Source organism: Cricetulus griseus, chromosome 3 (genome assembly GCF_003668045.3).
Source record: "Cricetulus griseus strain 17A/GY chromosome 3, alternate assembly CriGri-PICRH-1.0, whole genome shotgun sequence".
Classification (NCBI taxonomy): domain Eukaryota; kingdom Metazoa; phylum Chordata; class Mammalia; order Rodentia; family Cricetidae; genus Cricetulus; species Cricetulus griseus.
In genome coordinates, this window is record NC_048596.1 from 230,441,155 (window position 1) to 230,462,976 (window position 21,822).

The window sequence follows — 21,822 nt, forward strand, 5'->3', positions numbered from 1 at the left end:
TTTTAAGGCCTACAGTCATTACCAAACAGAAGAAAGTTTCTCAAAGTATTTCCATGCATGGGACATTAAATGTCTACGCTAAGGGTAGGATTATAAGAGAGTCACCAAGTAAAATTTTGCATTATCTTTTTCTGTTGTTTAAATTTGGGTGTAAAGTAGAGTCAATACATACCTTGCTAGAAATTTTGAGCATAATACTCTGTCCTACCCTTCCATAAGTATACCTTTTACCTACTGAGACAAGTCTGCTCTCCTCATGAATGCACACTTTCCTGCAGTCTACATTTCATCCAAAGGACACAGAGGACACAACATTGACAAAACATACCTTCCTGGGGTTCATATTTTAGCACCTGGATCTCCCCAGGGAGGCCTCTGCTTATATTCCTTTCTTTCTGTCTGAATTCTAGTTGCTTGTATCATTAGAATCATTTGTATAGCCTGTAGTCATTGTCGCGCCTATCTCGACCAGCAAGAAGGACACAACCATGACTCTTCTTCAAGCAGTTTATTCAGGAACCTTGTACATCAGCTTCTGCTTCTACTTCTACCTCAGCTTCTCCTCAGCTTCTCTCTCTGCTTCTTCTATATCTCCCAGCCCCCTGGCAAGCCCTTAAAACCAAGCTCATTACCCACTTAGCTCACGCCACCTGGCGATCCAGGATAGGTCACAGCTGGAGGAAGCACACCAGATCCACTAAGCGCTTCCAAATAAGGCTTGTTTACATCTAAGCTCGGTCTCCCTGGCATCCAGCCAGGCGCCATCTTGGGGCTGTGGCTCCCCACAGTCCATAATTTGCCTTGTCTTGTTGTGGTGGGCCTCACATGGACCACTCACTAATTACATGCAAGTTTTTGTTGGGACGGGATACTGGAGGACATGCTTTTGATTTGTGAATACCGGGTCCATTCTTTTGCTAGGATCATTGTTACAAAGTTCCACAAACTGGATGCTATGAACAGTTAAATTTATTGTCTCACAGTCCTGAACGTTACAAGTCAAAACAATGTGCCCACTGAAGTTATCCCTTTCTAAGCCTGTGAAGGCTATGGTCTAACTCTTTACCTGCTTCTTATGTTTGGCTGGAGGACTTCAGCATTCCATGGCTTGCAGATACATCATCTCCATCTTTTCTTTCACAGTACATGTTTTGTTTTTTTCCTATGTATATGCCATGCCTTGTCTTCTGGTTATATAAACACCAGTCATGGTTGATAACAACTTGACTAAGGACTTCATTGTGGACTAAACTCAGTAAACACACTGTTTCCAAAGTTGGTCACATTCCGAGATATTGAAAATTGGGAGTTCAACATATATACTAGTTACAACTCAACTCCAATGTCTAGTAAAGTCTTGTATTCCAGAATATGCCCCTCAATTCTGCAAATGGCTGACTGGAATTCACAGACCCCTTACTGGCTAAGAAGCTAACATTCTAAATAATGAACATGATACAGCATATTAGCAAGGTTCTAGTTGTTTGAAAAATTCCAATTTTTATCTATGATGGCTTAATGTTTCCTTTAATAATTTTCCTTTCTTTTTACTCATTCTATGTCCCCAATATTACAAAGGCAGAAATCATGGCCTTTTGTTTTCTTGTTTATACGCTGGTAGAAATAAAGTACTAAGAAAATTGTGGTTTTTGTCTTTCTTTCCTTTAAAAAATCTGAAAGCATACTTAACTGCTCACTATAACCCAAAAAACATTAGGTCTTAAAAGGAAAATTCCCTTCTCAAAGTCATGATATTTGCTAGAGTAAAATCAAGTCCTTTTATTCTTTTAATTTCAATTTCTTTTATCGAAGAGTTAATGAGTTCACCTGGGTTTAAGGAGATTTGTAATGGATTTTTAAATCCTTATTATTATTATTATTATTATTATTATTATTATTATTTCACTAGGTTATTAATACCAAGATAAAAATATTACTCAACATGCAAAATGATGTACTAAGTATTTTTCAGCTTTTAAAGAGTACATTATATGAAGAGTCCATTATGAAAATAATCTCAGGTTATAGTCAATTCTCAAAAGAACTTGGAAATAAGATTTTTAAATCACGATATTACAGGCCATTATAACAAACGAATTTGTAAAATATACGAAAATTTCAGCCTACAAAATGCTCCTCAGAGAAAAGTGAGAATTTGTACTAAAATCATAGTCGTATATCCATGACTGCCACTTAAAGTTAAAATTACTACTAGTCTATGATGATAATACAAAATTCTACAAGATTTTCACTTAATATGACCAGCCAGCCTGGAGTAGACATAGGGCAATGGAAAGAACAACTGCCTAGTGTCAATTGGCTGACATTACTAGGGTATGGCAAATATATAAAATCATCCCATCAGGCTGTCCTAACAGAGATAGGAGAAGACAAGGCAGATGCTCTCCCATCCACAAAATAACAGGCTCCAGGTATCATCTGTGGGTAATGTGATGTCCAGTGAAAGAGAAGAAAAGGCATCAGGGATCTTTTTTTGGATAAAGGAGAGTGATGAAGCTGAAAGAGATACTACCACATCAGCTTCCTGGGAAGGTTGAGGGACTCCAATGCTGTATCAATGGCTCCCAATATTCTGTTGAAGTGAATGTGGATGGTGAGGGTGATGCATATGGGAGGAGTTTAATTCTTGTAAGAACCAGGACACCTGTACCTATGACATTTGTGAATGGAACAGGAAGATATGGTGTTGTGGAACATTATTTTAAGATATGTTACATTCCTTTATGCTATGAAATATTTATTTAGTGATGCAAGGATGTGTTGTATTATCTTATGCTGTATTTGTTTAATTCTGTGAAACTGTGTTACTTTGCCTGCCTAAAACACCTGATTTGTTTAATAAAGAGCTGAATGGTCAATAGCTAGACAGGAGAGAAGAATGGGCAGTACTGCCAGGCAGAAAGAATAAATAGGAGGACAAATCTAGGCTCGAGAAAAAAGAGTAAGGAGTGAGAAAGGGAGAAGGAGAGGGTGCCTGGGGCCAGCCACCCAGCCACACAACCAGCCACATAGTATGAAGGAAAGAAAGACATACAGAATAAAGAAAGGTAAAAAAGCCCAGAGGCAAAACATAGAAGAAGAGAAGCAGGATAATTTAAGTTAGAAAAGTTGGCTAGAAACAATCCAAGTTAAGGCTGGTCATTCAAAAGAAAGAATTTATTTATTTATTTGGGAGCTGGGTGGCAGGCACCCAAAAAGAGTTAAAAAGAAAAAAAAAAAAAAAAAAAAAAAAAAAAAAAAAAAAAAAACTACAGTATGGTTTCTGACTCATATTCTTATGAGGAAGAGGAAAATTCATCCCACTTCCACTACATAAAAAGTCATTGTCCCTAGCAGAGTGGGCTTATGGTTCTATATGTGAATGAATGGGCAACAAAATTACAGTTATGCAAATAATAGTGATGATGGTCATGGTCATGCTAAATGTCTCATAGCCAAGACTCTGTTCCACTAAATACTGAATGCACTCTGTGCATGTGTGTATTTAAAATGTCTTGCTTTAAAGTTTTTAATTGAATGATAAATACAATCACATTCTATAAAGGTGTTCAAAAACCAATGGCTAGAGAGGCCCTGGGCCCAAGAGGGAACATATTGCCATATAATTATTGATGTTCATACACATATACTATCACCAGTCTCAGTCTGGAGCACAGAAGTTAATTTTGCAGAGAGCAATGATTAATACTGTGACTCATCTGGTCAAAGTGCTGAAAATAAGTGGCAAATATGAAGACCCAGAAAACATTGCAGAAGAAAGAATTTAAGAGCTGGAGGCTGGGGAAGAGTGTCACAAAATGCTACCATCTAGGTATGACATTGCTGTTGCAGTCTTGCACAACAGCAGTAATAAATACCTGCATGAAACTGAGGCCTTCAATGTTCCATCCATCCCTGTGTGGCTATTGTCTATTAATAATTGTGTATATGGGAGGGTCCTTTTCTTTAATGATGCAGCCACTGTAGGACTAATTTAAAAGGGTTTCAGAGGGAAAGGAATGGGGAACTGTAATGATAACTCTTTCTGCCAGCCGCCTGAGTTCCGCAGCCACGTTAGGACCCCCAGAGTGTTATATTAGTTATAATATAATAACACACAGAGTCTTATATTAGTTATAATACTGCTGGCCAATGACTAGGATCTCTTATATGCTAGCTCAGTCTTAATTATCAACCATAGCTAATAATCTATATATTTTATAAAGACTTACTTCATCGAGGATGCCAGCAGAATGCATCCGCTCTTCATGGGATCACATGGTGACTCCGTCTCTTACTACATTTCCCAGAATCCTCCTCGACACCAAGCCCCACCTCTCTTGCTTTCCTATTGACCAACAGTGCTTTATTTATCAACCAATAAGACAAACATATACACAGAAGGACTTCCCCCATCATCTCTCTTTCCTGTCTAAATAAAAAGGGTTTTAACATCAACATAGCAAAATATATAACAAAACAGTTTCAAGTAAGAACTATAGTTACAATATTTAGTCCATTAACATTTAGCAAGATTTAAAGAAAATATTCTATCATATATCCTATCTTTGTGAGTCTAAGGTCTTACATGTAACTTATCTTTTATAATAACTAAGGAAAACTATACCACAACTATCTGTCGTCAACTCCATCAAAGACCACAGAAGGATGATACATAAACTCTAGATCTGACAGAGACATTTCGCTGCCTGGACAGTCACCTGAAGTTCCTCTGTAATATTGGCGCATCCATCTTCAGCCTATAGGCCACAGTGTGTCTGGCAGACTTCTCTATAAAGCAGGAACCCTTCAGGACTGTCTTATTTTGCAAGTTCAGCAGTCACTTTCCTGTGGGTCCTGCATGTCCAAGCAAGAGCAGTTTCTTGTTCAAATGGCTAATCTTGCCATGTTGAAGGCAAATTCCATATTGAGTTTCTTCAATGCTCATCCTCCTTTCTGACATAATTTGTGTGCCAAGAGCAGTTGTGTCTCACTGTCATGAAAAACCCTAATCCATTTAAATGTAATATATTCTGTAGGTCTTTGAAAGGTCTGAAGAATATCTATGCATCTCAAAAACATCTCTGTATATCTAGTAAACCTAACTAACCTAACTGTAAGTTTTGACTATTATACCTGACTATATTCAATCTGTATTTAATTATGCATTACATTTTAAAACATCTGTATAAACACAATACCAAACAAGAGGAGAAATTTACATATAACAAAATTAATCTTAAATTTATATCAATAAATGAAAATCCATACCAATGCAAAGTATTCATTTCTATATCCTATTCCCCTTTTTTTCCTTTAAAACGAGATTAACTGTGTTCATTACCATTTATAACCAACCCCATTTAAATGAAAACAAACATTTATAAACAATATTTGGGAATTTGGTTGTCATTCATTCCAAACTGCTTTCTGCTGTTTAGGGGTGATGCTTTATTTATCAACCAATAAGACAAACATACACAGAAGGACTTCCTCCATCAGGGAACTTGAAGGTAAAACTAGGGTAACACACTCATGATACGTTGGATATATGCATCAAAAATAAAGAAAAAAATTTAAAGGAAAGAATTTAAATTGTGTAGTTTAAAATTCCAAAGATATAATGAAACTGAGCATTTCCTCCTTAGGAGAGATATTTTCAGATTAATTAATCATACAACACTCACACTTCATTTCTTTTTCTTAACCAGTATCAACATTCCACAGATTAATAAGCACTACCACTAACAATGCTCTGTAGGCCACAACTCAACCAAACATGATTAATTCACAGACCCTGAAGGTTGGAAGACACTGCAGGGCATCCAGGTGATTTTACACAAGTAACAGGAAGGTGGCCTGGGACTCAAATTTCCTGCAATTTTCTCAAAATGTTTCAAGATCCAAATCAAATTTGCCATGGGATGTACACATAAATTCAACTTTTGACAGAAATGAACCGTGGTACTGATGTAATCATCTGTAATTAGCACTATATTAGTCAACTAAATTATTAATTTTAGATGGCTGCTTTGACTCCTCAAATAAAGCTAAGAATACTCCAATCCTTATATGATCAAGAGAAACAAAGCACAAGAGAATTACTCAAACCATGTCTATTAAAATGGGATTTATATTTTGTTTCCTTTATACTGTACCATATCATAGAGGAAAATGGTGGAATATGCCAACTTAAATCAACTTGTATGTCTTTATTCTTTATGTATAACATAAATGTAGTGCTTTGTATATTATACACTGAGTCTTTCTTACCTCTTATTTGTGCATAATGAAGCCACAGCAAGGAAAAAAAAGACAATTCATTGTTTCTACAGATGATTTGAAGAAGTCTTTTAATCTAAAAGAAAGAGAGATGAAGTTTGTGTGTGTGTGTGTGTGTGTGTGTGTGTGTGTGTGTGTGTGTGTGTGTGTTGTGTTGTGTGTTTGTTCTCCAGAAAGACAAACTACAACTGAACACATTTTATTATATTAAAAACACTGTGCATTTAATTACTTTTTAATAAATTCAATTCAATTTATTTCTACTACAAATTTTTGCAAAACTGGTGAGAAATTTTACAGAGGAAAGCATGTCTTTGTTATTTGAACCACAATTACTTTTAAAACATCTTAAAGGAAAGGAGTAAGAAGAACAGACGTGGGTGGGTGTGGTGACACATGCCTGTCATCTCAGCATTCAGGATGCTGAGCTAACAGGATGGAGAATTCAAAGTCAGTGTCTGTCTGTTCCTAGAAAGATTAACTAGCTTTTTATAGATTTATGCTCCAGGTACTTTGACACTAGTCAGAACTGTGTTGAACCTCAGGTAGTGTTACATTCAGAACAACATTAAATAGGTTTCTTTACCTCCAAGCTTCGGGAATATAACAAATTCTACATTGCATCCCCTAATACATAGTTTCGCTTTCTTCATTTCCAGATACCGTTATTAGTAAACCACAGTCCAAAACAAATAAAATATTCCCGAATTACATGACTCACAACTTTTTGATTGCTTATGATAAGTAGTTTGATGAAATCTCACGTACATGCCATTGTGTACAACATATCCACTCTGTATATGCTACCCTCACAACAATCGCTTAGTGGTCATCTCAATCACGGTGTTGAATTTCATTTATTGGCTGTCAGGTTAGCCTGACATAATAGACTATTGCTCCATCACAGTATCTATGTCATACACTCCTTTTCACTGCCTAACCCATGATAAATCATCTTATATCAGGGGAAGCAAGTGAGGGCCAAAAACAGCAATAAAGAAAACCTTCCAGATCTGCAACAGCCAGCAGCTTGAGCTCTGCACATAAAACCCCACTGCTGTGTTAATAGGGAAGCTGCTCTCAGCCAAAACTAAATGAGTCTGGCTGAACTCTCTTCCTCCTGTCTCTCCATGCCCTTCCTTCTATTTCCCTTCCCTTTTTTTCACATTCATTCAGGACCACATCTGTGGTTCCACCTCACACACATGCAGAGTCTCTGGTATGTGTTTGCTCACGGGTGTTTCTTTAGATAAATTTTTTGCATTCTGCTTCTTTGAGACCCCAGACTGGCATAGGTAGGCTCCACTCTACTGCAGGAACTAAACAAAATAAATACAGCTTGAATCCAGAAATGAATAGCACAAAAAGGGATACGGTGTTTTCTCCCGATGGAGAGAATAAAGGAATATTGCAACAAAAGCTTCTATAGGAAGCTCACAAAACAACAGGTACAAAATAAAACCAATAAGAGTGTCTTGTCCAGGACAGATGTCTAGAGTCTTTAATATGATTGAACATATCAAAGAACATAACCAAAGGAGAGTGTAGAGATTCACTGCTGACACACATTGAAAAGCTAAGTGATATCGAAACAAATGTAATTATCAACTGCCTAGGAAATAGTGAGCAGAACAAGAAAATCATACGAAGGACATCATTACAGATACACGAAGGCAAATAGATAATACTGCTTTATTTTCCATGTGGGAAATCATGAGACGATTCTTAAAATTGGAAAATTGGAAACTGAATAGCAATAGCAGGGTGGCTTGTATTGCTCTGTTAGAACTACCAAGAGGATACTTAGAAGGTTTGAAACTACTAGTTTCTGGATACAGGAATATTTGGAAGAGACTAGGCATGACTGCTTTTCTCAAAATCAGTGTGAGTGCATTGTACACAGTGCTGGAAACAGCTGCAGTTATGGATTAAGCTGGCTAGAGTAATTTCTCTCCTAAAATTTGGTGTATGTAAGAATTATATTAAATATAAACAGCGCTGAAAACATTAGCCCAGTATTGAGTGTAGTACCATATTAGAAGGTCTGGCTTCAAATCCCAGTTTCCTCCTTAAGTAGCATCATGGGCACTGATGATCTGGGTGTCAGAGACATCATCTATGAAGGAAGCAACGTTATGACTACTTCACAGAAACACTTTAAGAACTAGTATGAAAGCATGCTACAGGCACATGATAACACATGACAGAAAGACGAGCTGTCAGTCTATATACAACCCCATCTCTTCTTTTATGGGCTCCTGCTTGGGAAGCACACACAGAGGTAGGGAGAGGATGATACAGTGAATGAGAACACCACATCAAGAACGTGGTTAAACCTGTGTGTTAAAGTCCCCATGCATTATTGTTCACATCTATGACCTTGGACATGGACTTAAACTTCTTTGTAGCTATTTTTAGTAACCATAAATGATTAAAAATAATAGAACTATTTTCTTCTATGGGCTCCTGGGAAGAAAAAAAATGCTAAGCACATGCAAACATATAAGATAGTGTACCCTGTGCCTAACAGGTAGTAAATATCACACATATGCCACTTTGTTCTTTTTCACATCTTCAAGCCTTAAAAAAATTTTCTGTTAATATATTCCCTTGGGTCTCCTGCAAATCTAGGTTAAGTCAGACTTGTAACAATGGTAAAAATTAACTATCTTCAATCCAAGAATGATTTTTTTTTTCCACAGAGCGTGAAAACATTGAATTCACTTGCTAGCCTCTTTACAAGTGTTGTCCAGGGAGCCAGAGTTCAAATTACACCCCTGTCACTGCCCCGCAGTGCAATGTTGGACAAATGAAGGTGTACTCACTTCTCTCATTCCAGTCCCATACCTGTTAGATCAGCATACAATAAAACTTAGCTCATAAAGCTGTGGTCAGGATTATACCTGGCATTGCAAGTGTAGTACTTACTGTTATGCCTGGCACAGAATAGATGGTCAGTGAATGTCAAATGTTAATTGCATTACTATGATTGTCATTACTATAATGTTTCCCTGCCTTGAGCAGCAGATAATCTGGCTGAGAAATTACCCAAAAAACTTCCATTAATTTCTGATTCTTCCTATTTTTCTTTGTGTGTTAATGTACACATTCATATGCACAGGTGTGTGTGCACCTGTATTCACAGGTCTTCAGAGGCCAGATGTCTGTGTCAGGCAGCTCCTTCAGGCATTCTCCACCTCTAAGGCTATTTTAAACCATGTGTATAGAGGGATGCAAGTAAAAGAAGATACCTTAGGAGACCAGAGGCTTCAGATCCCTGCGGGAGCTGGGGTACTTGAGTCCCGTGGAAGAGCAGTATATACTCTTAAACACTGAGCCATCTCCCCAGGCCTTCCATTTTATTTTTTGAGACATGGTCTCTCCCTGAACATGGAGCTCATCAAGTGGCTAGGAATGGCTAGTCAGGGCTCTTCTTGTCTCCAGTTCCCCAACAATGGTGAGAAATGTACACTGCTGCACCCAGACTTCATATATGGGTATTCATATCCCCATGCTCACTTGGAAGTTACTTTACTCATTGACCTATCTCCCCATCCCTCCTGATTCCCTAAATGTTCATACATTTGACATGTTTCCAAGAATTCAACCTTTTGTTATGTATTTACAGCTTGTGGCAAAAAAAAGTTTAGAGACTTTTTTGTGTGTGTTAGCTGAAATCTACATTTAAACCATGACTCTAAGGTGTGTGCTTCTGTGTGTGTGTTTATCTGTGTGTGTCCTCCATTGTTATCCCTTTTATCAAATCATGTGTATGCATTTATGTTCTACGATTGGAAAAACAAAAGTCACCAGTATTTTTTTTAAAGATTTTCTAAAAGTTATTCTGTGGCTATGTATGAGAGTATGTGGGTTTATGCATGTGAACCCTGTACCCACAGAGGGGAAAAGAGGGAGTTTTCCTGAGGCTGGAGTTTCAGGTGGTTGGGAGCCTCCCTATATGCTTGGAGAAGAACTCATGTCCTTCCAAGAGCCCTAAGTACCCTTAATGGCTGAGCCCCCTCTACAGTACACACTAGTATTTTTAAGTGCTTCTCATTTTCCAGTGTTATGGATCTGGCCAACTTGCAATTCATCTCAGAATCAACACTGAAGAGCTGATATATACTATTTTCAAAATGAATGGCTTAAACCAGCAATGTCCAATAACTTGGCATATATCTTTGAGTTTTCTGTTTTAGCCTGTGTGTGTGCCTCTGTGTGTGTGTGTGTGTGTGTGTGTGTGTGTGTGTGTGTGTGTGTGTGTCCCTTTATGTGTGTGTGAGTGCATGTGTATCTCCAGATGTACTACTGAAATGTTTTCCCTCCGTTCAAAACCATGAAGAAGAGATGCATGTATTTGAGAAGCTGTTTTTAAAAAATGTATATCCCCTTCTTAGTCTCTCTCTCTCTCTCTCTCTCTCTCTCTCTCTCTCTCTGTGTGTGTGTGTGTGTGTGTGTGTGTGTGTGTGTGTGTGTTCATATATCAGTTATGTATTCTGTACCATGATGCAGAATGCACTAACAATTATGTTAAATACAGAGTAGTTTCAAAAGAATCAAGTTTAATAGGTTTCCTAAATAATCACCAAAATAAACAGCCCAAACAAAACTTTTGTAAAGTTACATACTCTTTTATTATTTTTCAAATGCTGATTTTGTTTTGCTGAGGAAGAAACAAGTGGCCGAATTATCCAGGTCAAAGATCATTTTTCCCATTTTTCTCTGTGTTGATCTGTCTATCTCTCTGCACCCTCTCTCTTCTCTGTTCTGGCTCTGTCTCTGTCTCTTTATCTTTCTCTCTCATACACACACACACACACACACACACACACACACACACACACACACACACACTTGTTTTCTATTTTCTCTTTCTTCCTTCTTTCTTCTTTGAGACAGGGTCTCTTGTGGCTCAGGCTGGCTTCAAATTCACTATGCGACCCAAACTGGCATTGAACTGTTGATCTTTCAGCCTCTCTTTCTCAAATTTAAAGCATTTAAAGGAATGAGTCAAAGGGTCCAGTTTTTGATGGTAGGGCTTCGTGGCTGCTGATCAAGTGCCCTGAAACCGAGCTGCAACCCACCTCACATAGTGGATGTGTTCACTTGCCTTTGCTTTCAGAGACTGGCTCTATGTCCTCAGCTCAATGATAAAAGGTCTCCTAGCTGACTAAGCTGTCTGTCGTCAAGCTTTTCCAATCCCATGTTATTGCTTACTAAAACGATAACAAACAAAATTAAGTATCTTTGCAAAATTCAGATCAAGTAGATAATAATGTGCACAATAAATTTCTCAACATTAAATGTTAAATTAGCCTAAAATGTCCATATGCATAGTGTGAACCAACACATGCTTTTACAGTTTAGTAGAAACAGTAATTCATGATTCAGTTGCCTCCAGGAAGAGCCTTTATTTAAACGCACAGGGCATTTTTTATCAGAAATACAAGTTAAAAGTTCTTTGAATTGTTCTACAATAGACAAAGCCTTTCTGGGAGCACAATTACCAGGTGTTAATTAATCTCTTGCATTATTAGTCCACATAACCTTTATTTGCCGATAATATTTAATTATTACCCTTTTATGAAATAAAAATCCCATGTATCCCCAACTGTCCTCAAACTCTGCAGACAAAACAACCTTGAACTTTAAACTTCCCTGCTTCCATCTCCCGGATGCTAGAATGTTAGGCATGTGCTACCAACCCTGGATGACTACATATTGGGAATTGAACCCAGGGCTTTGTGATTGTTAGGCAGGTACTCTGACAACTGAACTACATCCCAAGTCTCTTATTAAGTATGGCCTTCACTTGAAAATCCCATCACAAATTAAATCTTGAGGCCAGAATAAAAGAATGTTGTTTATCCCCTAAAATATATTCCAGTCTGAGAAAAGGAGATTTGTTAAAGTTCAGAGGAATCCTCTGTTTCGATAGCTTTGTTTTTCCATTTTTATTATGAAGAGATTAAACTATTATAAATAAAGAGGGCATGATGAAGAAGGCTAGTCAAATGTTAGAGTTTGATGGGATTTGAGTTCTAGGTTAATAAACACCTTCCATTTGAGGAAAATTAAAGAGATCCTTGTAGAATCCCAAGGTCAGTATTCCATTTTATGTTGATTTGAAAGTTGAAGGTCAGATCTGAGATAATTAGTCAGAGCATTCAGAAGAAAAATAAACATCACTCACCTATCTCAAAATAGCCAGGATGTTATGCATAATTCTTATTTTCCCTGCTGATTCTGAAACCAAACCATAAGAAAGTCTTGCAGCACTCAAGTACACACTGGCAAATTATTTTGTTAAGACTTAAAGGAGTTACAAGCAATACATCCTTGGTGTTATCTGCTAACTGCTTCTCTTCACTCGGGCAGAGAAGGAAAAGCATACAAGAGCCTCAAGGAGGAAGAAGAGTTAAACGAGTTGAAGAGGCTACCCTAGTAAAGATGCTAGAACACAATGGCAAAGCAAGGTGTGACTCTGTTAGAGGAGGTCCCAGTGTTTTGGGGTGTTTAGCCTCTTAAAATTAACTTCAAAATACAAGATAACATAGATTTTTTTTAAAGCAAGATAATTTCTTATTTTATTATTTTATTAGTTCTAGTTAGGGAACAAGCTTATTTCAAGTCCCTTCTCCCTCTCCCTCCTCTCACCCCCAACCCTCCTCCCCCACCCTCAGTCTACCCCCCACCCCATCCACCCACCACTCCCCAGGCAGGGTAGTGCCCTCAACTGGGGCTCTGCAAAGTCCACCAAGTCTTCCTATTAAAGCAAGATAATTTCATGTGGAGCAAAGTAACAGTACAGATGAAAGAGAGGTAACTATCATGATTGATTGACAGTGAACCACATACAGGAAAATACTCAAAAACCCAAGCAAGATACATATAGCCTAGGGTCTTTATTTATGGGGTCTGAGAGAAAGAGCAGCCAGTTTCAAAAGGACAAGGACATAGTTTTAGTTTAGATGAGTCTTTTTTTTTTTTTTTTTTTTTTTTTGTTTTTTGAGACAGGGTTTCTCTGTGGCTTTGGAGACTGTCCTGGAACTAGCTCTTGTAGACTAGGCTGGTCTCAAACTCACAGAGATCCACCTGCCTCTGCCTCCAGAGTGCTGGAAATAAAGGCATGTGCCACCAACGCCCAGCTTAGATAGCTCTTTATTTTGACTGATGGATTACATAACCATTGCTCTACTGTTATGTAGACCCCGATTTAAATCATGTGCACTCCCAGTTATACCTAGGCATAAGATGATAAACAGGGTTCTCCCCAGAAAGTTATTAGAGGACACAATTTTGCTTTGCTGCACATGCACACAAACCAGTTCAGGCCCATCTACTCTTTATACCCAGATGTGTCAGGAATATACTTAATCAGAAACTGTATAAATTTGATTGCTACCAGGGATGGAAAAGGCATATCATTGTTCAAAGATGGGAACACTTAGAGTTGGTTCTCAACCTGTGAGTCACAACTCCTTTGGGGTAAATTGACCTTTTCACAGGGGTCACCTGAGAACATCAGAAAGCACAGAGGTTTACATTACAATCCATAACAGTAGCAAAATTACACTTATGAAGTAGCAACAAAAATAATTTTATGGTTGGGGTCACCACAACACGAGGAACTGCAAGGAAAGGGTCATAGCATTAGGAACGTTGAGAACCACTGGTTTAGAGACGAACGCATATGTGGGTTTGAGGGGCTCTGAGTTTGCTAGGTGCATTGTTTGGAGAGGGGTGCATATTCGGAATAGCTGTGGGTGAAGATACTAGTCTGTCAAGGGCTTTATTGTGGGAGAAGGGAACATATAACCCCAAAATCTAATGGAGACACCAGGGTATTATATGCCTCCTTGCTTGCCTGCCTCAACGGAAACTTATTTTCTCAGAGTTCTAGATTGTTGATATCCAGAGTCAAGTTGCTAACAGGGTAGATGTCTTCTCTTCCTCACAAGGCCTTCCCTCTGTTTACAAGGAGGAGGAGAGCCATTTGGTGGACCCAAGTCCTATTGGATAAAGGCTTCATTTTTACAACTGCATTTGAACTTTATTTTGCTGTCTTCCCAAAGACTTCATTTCCAGCTACAGATAAGTAGGGGTGAGCACCTCAGGGTATGAATTTTGAGTCTTCATCAGAGCTAATCAAGAGACTGTTTTTCCTCCTAATGCTCCCTGTGTAAGGCAGATCTAATTACAGGTGTCCAATTTATAAACAGCTCTGTGAGAGGTAAACAGGGGCAGCATTCTCCTGTGATCCCAGCTACTGCATTCACTGATGATCAATGAGACTTTCAGATTCCAACTGTGGAGCCATACCACTGTCTCGGAGCTATTAAAGAAAACAAGAAGCAGCATATTCTGGGCTCTGTTATATTTGCAATTATTCCTCAACCACTGTCCTGCAACATAACATTCAGATTCAGGTTCACTGGTAGAATCAATTGTTAAGCATAGAAGTACTTTCTTAATTGTATTTTTAAAAATGACTTATATGCATATACATACACCCCAACACAGAGAGAGACCAGAATAGGGTATTGGGTCCCATAGAGTTGGAGTTATAGTCAGTTGAAATCTACCATACATGGCTGGGAATTGAACCTGTGTCCTCTGGAAGAACAGTGATGCTTTTAACCATGACTCAGCTCTCCAACCACAGGAGTATTTTCTTAAAAAAAGAAAAGAAGCGGGGCATTGGTGGCGCATGCCTTTAATCCCAGCACTCAGGAGGCAGAGGCAGGCAGATCACTGTGAGTTCGAGGCCAGCCTGGTCTCCAGAGCGAGTGCCAGGATAGGCCCCAAAGCTACACAGAGAAACCCTGTCTTGAAAAACAAAAAACAAAAAACAAAAAAAAAAAAAAGAAAAGAAAGAGAAAAAAGAAAAAGAAACTTCTATAAATTTCCAGAAACTAAAATTATCAGGAGCGAAATTTCTATCAAGAATCTAGGAGCAATAAGGAATCATTTATGAAACGTCTTGTTGAAGGCTAGGAATGAAGCTCTGTTGAATGCTTGCCAAGCATTTACAATGCCCTGTGTTCTAACCCCAGCATGGCATAAACCAGGCATGGTAACACTGTAATCTCTGCACTGGGAAGGTGAAGGAAAAGGGCTTAGAAGCTCAAGGTCATCCTGGGCTGCACAGTGAGAATGAGGCCATCCTGCACTACACAGGAGCCTGTCTCAACAAGCAAACAAAAGTCCTGTTGCCATGCATAAAGATATACTCTTACCATCCCAAGCATTTAGGAGGTTGATACCAGCCTAGGCTACATAATGACTTTGAGGCAAGCCTGAGGTACAAAACAAGACTGGCTCAAAAATAACAAATGAAGAAAGCAAGACCAGTTAATTAAAGCTTGAATTGACCTGTAGTAAAGTAAATTGACCTCTGCCTTACAGACATTGCCTCTCTGTCTTGTTAGCAGATGGTTCTAGGACCCAGCTGCAGAAGTCTGCAGAGTGGTTGGCTAATGTTCTGGAATGCAGCCTGTGGCTGTTCCATGAATTTTCCCTCTGAGCAAACAAGCTGGCTCAGGAGGTAATCACACATACTCACTTATTCCCATTAGCAACCCCAAACAAGCAAGTGGTTTTACCCAAACAGCAGGAAGGACGGTTATTTTTGAATGTGCCCTGTTTAATATGTTTCACAATTTGTGATTTCTCAATATCAAGAGTTGTACAACTATTAGAATTATAGGAGAATTCAGAAGCAGACATACCAAGTAGGGAGAGAGTCAAAGAGGGGCAGTGAGTGCTTTAGAAATGAATGAATGTGGGGAATTCTTATTTATAGAACTCTAGTCCCACTTTCTTGAAGTGCCATTACAATGGAGTTTAGGCTCAGTATGGGGATATGGCTTCAATCCCAGCACTGGAATAGGTGTGGGGGAGGGCAGAGGCAGACAGATCTCTGTGAATTTCAGCCTGGTCATTGTGGGGTGTTCAGACCCTGTTTCAAGAGAACAAAACAATACAAACAATAACAACAAACAATGAGGTTAGAAGGAAACTAGCTGTGCCTTTTGATGGTTATCAAAGAAACTGATTTGATATTTTTCTTTCCACATGTTTGGCTTCCTGTAATTTTTTTTTTTTTTTTTTAATAAATATGTTCCCAACTTGCCTTGAGGAATGCAGCCTGATCAGTGCCCAGGGGAATACAGCAAATCCCAGCAAGTCAGGGAGGCAGAAGTTTCCTGATTTTCCCATCATGTCCTTGAGGGGGCTTCAGAGAAGATGGACTCTCTTTCCCATGTAGGCACCTCCTGCTGAGTCAGTTTGTCAACATGACATAACTGAAAATTCCACAGCTCTGTGTGCTTCTACCCTCTCTGGCTACCAATGGTAAGTGTATCTCCAGCACACCCTTCTGAGCTTCCTCCAGCAGCCTTTTTGGTCTGTGTTCGTCCTCCAGGTGGCCTGTGTTTAGGAAACACACAGTTGAGACTCCCAGATAAAAATACTACAGGTTAGCAATACATTATTGCCAAATAAGTCTTGCTTTCTTAAAACAATAATAAGGGAACCTACATTAGTGCCATACTTCACTAAATGGGGGCGGGGAGTTCAGTCCTCAGGACACATGTTTATGCAATACAGCCATTTCTTCTGAGGGGTATCTGAAGTCAGCAATTCTCACAGACTGAGGGAGCTGCCTCTAAAAGCACAGAATTATTTCATAATTAAATTTTACTTTTCAACAAACCAAACTACTGACAAGCCATTGTGATAATCAGCGGTGCTTGAAAAAGACACAGCTAGTCAAGCAGGGGAAGTATTTCCTTGTGAGAGTCATTTCTTGGACAACTCCTTTCATCTGGAAACCAGGAAGTGAGTCAGCTTTGCTAACTCCAGTCTCCTGGTTGGTGTTTTGTTATTCATCCCAACTAAGAACATTTCTGTTTCCTCCCCACAGAACCTGGTATGACCAAGCAGGCAGGTCCCTTGTTGAAATCTCCTCTTCAAAACATCTACAGGTTCTGTTGTCAACGAACTTAACAGCCTCTGCTTGGAAAGGTGCCTGGCTGGTCACAAGACTATGACTCACCGGCGTTAGCTAAACACAAAGCCCAGCTGACAAAAGCCATGACGTCATTCCTTTTCTATGTGTCTTTAACATAGTTTAGATACAAAAGTCCTTGGGTAATATGCAAAACCTTCAAATCAGAGGAACATGTCTGAAATACTTAAGAGATAAAAACACCCTGTTATGTCTGAATAACAAAGGCAATGCAGGCTCCAGGGTTCTGGGCTGGTGGTATTTGCTGATACAAAATACTCCACAAAGTTTTACGGTGTATAAACTAGTCACTGGGGCTGGTTGAAGTTTAACTCAACTGAGATATTTCCAAATTGAGTAACCACTGAGGAATGCCAAGTTTGGTAGTCCTGAACGCTCAACAACTCCCAAGACCTATTTTTCTTGTGACCCACCAAAATAATGTGCAGAAGAATTTTAAAAGTGTTTCATAATCAAGAGAAAATGTTAAAGGGGCCTGGGGGGGCGGGGCACATGCTCATGTGAGACCTTCAGTAACTTCCCACCTTCTTTCTGGTCTCTCATTTAAGCAGCAGCAATAGCTTTTACTGTAATAACAGTAAAAAACGAAGTGTCAAAAAACAATCCAATTTTTCTAAGAATGATCCATAAGGGACAAACTATAAAAAGCAAAATGGATCAAGTCACCTGACCTTACCTCTATGTTAAAATGTACTGAGAGGAAGACAACACAACAGGGTGAGGTCACTGTTTACCTAACCGGTTACTGGTTTGAAGAAGCCCTCCATAGCCAATAGCACAGATAGCAATCTCTCCTGAGAAACCTAATCACCACTTTAGTAAAAAGCCAGCCAATAGTAAATAAAGAATTGGCTGTCCCTCTGGGTGAATTTATTTGGAAAGTGGGGGGGGGGGTGTAAGTCAGGAGTGTTTCATTTGGGAAAGCTTTAAGCTCATGTGATGTAGGGATGTTGCTTTCAAATTGAGCAAATCATTGTTTAACTTCCTTTTTCCAGTACTGCCTGTTCACTTCTGGGAAGTCTTAAGAAAACACAGAAGCATTGTCGAACTCAAAAGCGGAAGTCAGGGATTTGAAATGTGATGGTACATCCTGCCCGCCCCCCAAGAAGCAGCAGAACTAGAAGAAACTTCTCTACTACTGTAACTTCATTTCCCCTCAGATCTTATTTTAAAAATCTGTCTGCCATTCAAGATTATTTTTCCAGACTCCTGTATATTAAGGCTGCCATAGAACAGTAGTATTCTTCCTTTCCAGCAACACAAATAGTTGTGGATACTCTGACCTCTTCAGTGTGTGTATGTGTGTGTGTGTGTGTGTGTGTGTGTGATGTTTAGATACACATTTGTGTTTACATGTGGAGGATAGAAGAAAACCTCAGATTTTGGTTCCCAGGCACAGTATATATACCTTTGAGACCTTGAGACAATTTCTCAATGGTCCTGGACTCGTCCTTTAGACTAGCTGGTCAGAAAGACCAAGGATCCTCATTTCTCTATCTCTCCAGCATTGGAACTGCAAGAACGGACCACCATGCTTGGCACTTTCTATGGGTTCTGGGAATCAAAATGAGGTCTCCATGCTTAAATGGCAAGCATAGACTGAAGTACCTCCCAGGACCTAGCCTCCTCTTCTTATGCTGGCCCTCCTCCATCACATAGGTGGTCCATCCTGTTCTTATTCTTCCAAATTCCATCGTGTTTTCAAAATATTTTCCTCTATGAAGACCTCTTTGTCAAAATGTATTCAAACACAAATACTCAAGACTTATACCCTTCCTAAGTACATTAACAATATCAGACATGTTCTTTGAGCAATTAAAACATAAGTAGCCTGGTATGTGGAGGCAGGGGTATCCTCCCAGAGGCTGAGGGGCTTAAATAAAGTCATCCAGCTTCTTTATTCACACATACCCTTTTATTTTAGAATCAAAGTGTGATTTAAAATTAGACAAGTTATTTTTTTCAGATTAGTAATGTATGTATATATAGATACCGAATCTTCTCATAAAAATATATTGATCAGATCGCATATGCTATTTATTTAATAGCTTTCTTCCACAAAATGGAGTAAACTCAGTCATTATTTTCAAGGAAACAAAATTCCTAGCACTCATGGTCACCAGTCAAATTGGGTGGCCAAGAGAAGAAATGTGGCAATTACTAGGAAGACCAGCACTTTTTCTGATTTTGTTGTCCTTCAGCAAAATCATCCCACAAGCAATCATAACTAACTCATTTTTCATGTTTCAAAAAAACTGCCGTCTCCTCCAGGACCACTTCACAGAAGTCTTTATTTCATATATGTTAATGTTTTAGTTATTAAAACATATATGTACATGTAAGTCTTCAGCATCTTGTTCTTGTTCTGTTTTTGTCTGTTTGTTTATGTGCTTGTTTTTCAGAGAGGTTTCCACTATGTAGTCCCGGCTAGCCTGAAATCCACTATGTAGATCTGCTTGGGTCTTAAGCTTAAAGCCATCTCCTGCCTCTTCTGCTGAAGTAGCTGAATTAGAGACGGGCAACACCATGCCCATCTCGGGATTGTGCTTTTAAGTGGGATTTCCTGCCAAATTCTCAATGAATGAGGCATGTGGATTACATGAATAAGAGAAGGAATTCCAGGCTTTTAAAAACTGTGGAGTTAGGAAGTCAGGATGACTGTCATTCTCTGGTTTAAGAAGGACCTCTCTGCCATACTGAGAACTGAGACTCAGTTACTATCACACAATCATTTCTTCAACAAATTTAGGGTGTGTGGTGATGATTGATCCCCTTTCAAACATCTCAATATTGAAAGGGCTCAGAGGTAATGAGTCAGTTCCAATGCTGCCTTCTAACAGGTCATTCCTGCTCTGAACTGTAGCCATTTACTCTGAGCAAGCCTCGAAGCTACTTGTTTCCTGAAGCACCCAGATCCCATCTGTTCAAGGCTTATGAGTTCTTATAAATTAGTCCCTAGGCTAAAACAATAATGAAAGCAAGAAGCAACCAATGTCAAGTGTCCACTTCTCAGAAAGATATGCATTCATACACACACATACATGCAAACACATACATACATGAGTGTGCATGCACACGTGTGCGCACACACACACACACACACACACACACACACACACACACACACACACACACACACAATTTTACATCCTGAGGATACAATCCAAATTGGTGAATCACTCAAGGGTTGTATTATGTTAACTCAGAGCTTAGACTTTTCTTCAATTTACCTTCTTATGAACACAGTTCTTAGTAGGATTTTAAGTTGCAAATGCTAGTAAATGCGTAAGAGGAAATATACCAGAGATCCAAGAACATACATGAAACAAACACAATATGTGCTTGGACTTATGAATCTCAGATCATTAACTCATGCTGGACAAAGGGGCTTTATTATGTTCCATTTTAAAAACATTTTGATAAGGAAACATTTGATGTTTTATCATTTCCAGTCTAAATCTAACTAGGAAAGCAGTGCGTTGCTGGATAATTTTGATGTCATCATGAGGATCAGAACACAGTGAAGAAGGAGAGCTTAGAGGTTAAGAGCACTTGCTACCCTTGCAGAGGAACATCTATTCCTAGCAGTTCACAATGGCCTGTGTCTCCAGTTCCAAGGGATCTGATTTACACCTCTGACCTCCCTGCCAACCTGAAAACAGGGAGGGGGGGGCGGTTGGTGGTGCACAGGTAGAAAAGAAAATACACAAATATGGACTTCGAAATTTTAAATAAAACAAAACATTTTAAAACCACTGCATGCATCCATATTCTAGGCATATTTTTAACCATTGGGTTCCTTGTGCAAGATACTGGTCTTTGCTGTAAAAAGAATTGTACTTGATCTGTGTAGGCCACTTAACCTGAGATTCAAATTCATGGTAAATAATGAAGGTGAAACTGGAGTACTGAGAGGTAACAGGGCACAGGCATCCAAATTCCCATGTTCAAAACTATAATCAGCTTTTTAGAATTGTATTATTAAGTAACTTATGCAATGCTTAAAGATAATTAGTTCATACATACTCTGATAAAGTGATTCATAAAAGAGCCTGATTGGTATAGAGTACTTCATCTGTGAGGGTGTTTCAAGACTCTTGAGGCCACTGATAGTAAAGAACCACATACATACATATATACATACATACACACACAAACACACACACACAAACACACACGCAATGTAAAATAAAAATATGTGTGATGGCTATTCTTGGTTGTCAGTTTGACTGTGTCTGGAATTAATTAAAACCCAAATGGCTGGGCACACCTATGAGGGTTTTTTCTTCATTAAATCATTTGAAGTGAGAAGATTCACTTCTAACTCAGTCCTTTGAGGTAGAAAGATCCACATTTAATCTGGGTTACACCTTCTGCTAGCAGCCTATATAAAAGACATAGAAGAAAGAACACCCCCCCCCTCTCTGCTTGCTCTTGATTTTTCTATCAAGTCTATTCCTTCATTGGCATTAGAACCTGTTTCACTGGGACTCTGGCATATACTGAAG

At 38.9% G+C, this 21,822-nt stretch overlaps 1 long non-coding RNA gene across 1 annotated transcript; it reads right to left on the minus strand.

Annotated features, from left to right (window-relative positions):
- Positions 1–16,418: 16,418 nt before the first annotated feature.
- On the minus strand, positions 16,419–17,329 carry LOC103160728. Its single transcript, XR_003483277.2, has 3 exons — positions 17,213–17,329; positions 16,825–16,951; positions 16,419–16,713 (listed from the first exon to the last, which is right to left on the minus strand). It is a non-coding gene; the product is annotated as an uncharacterized LOC103160728 (long non-coding RNA).
- Positions 17,330–21,822: the final 4,493 nt, after the last annotated feature.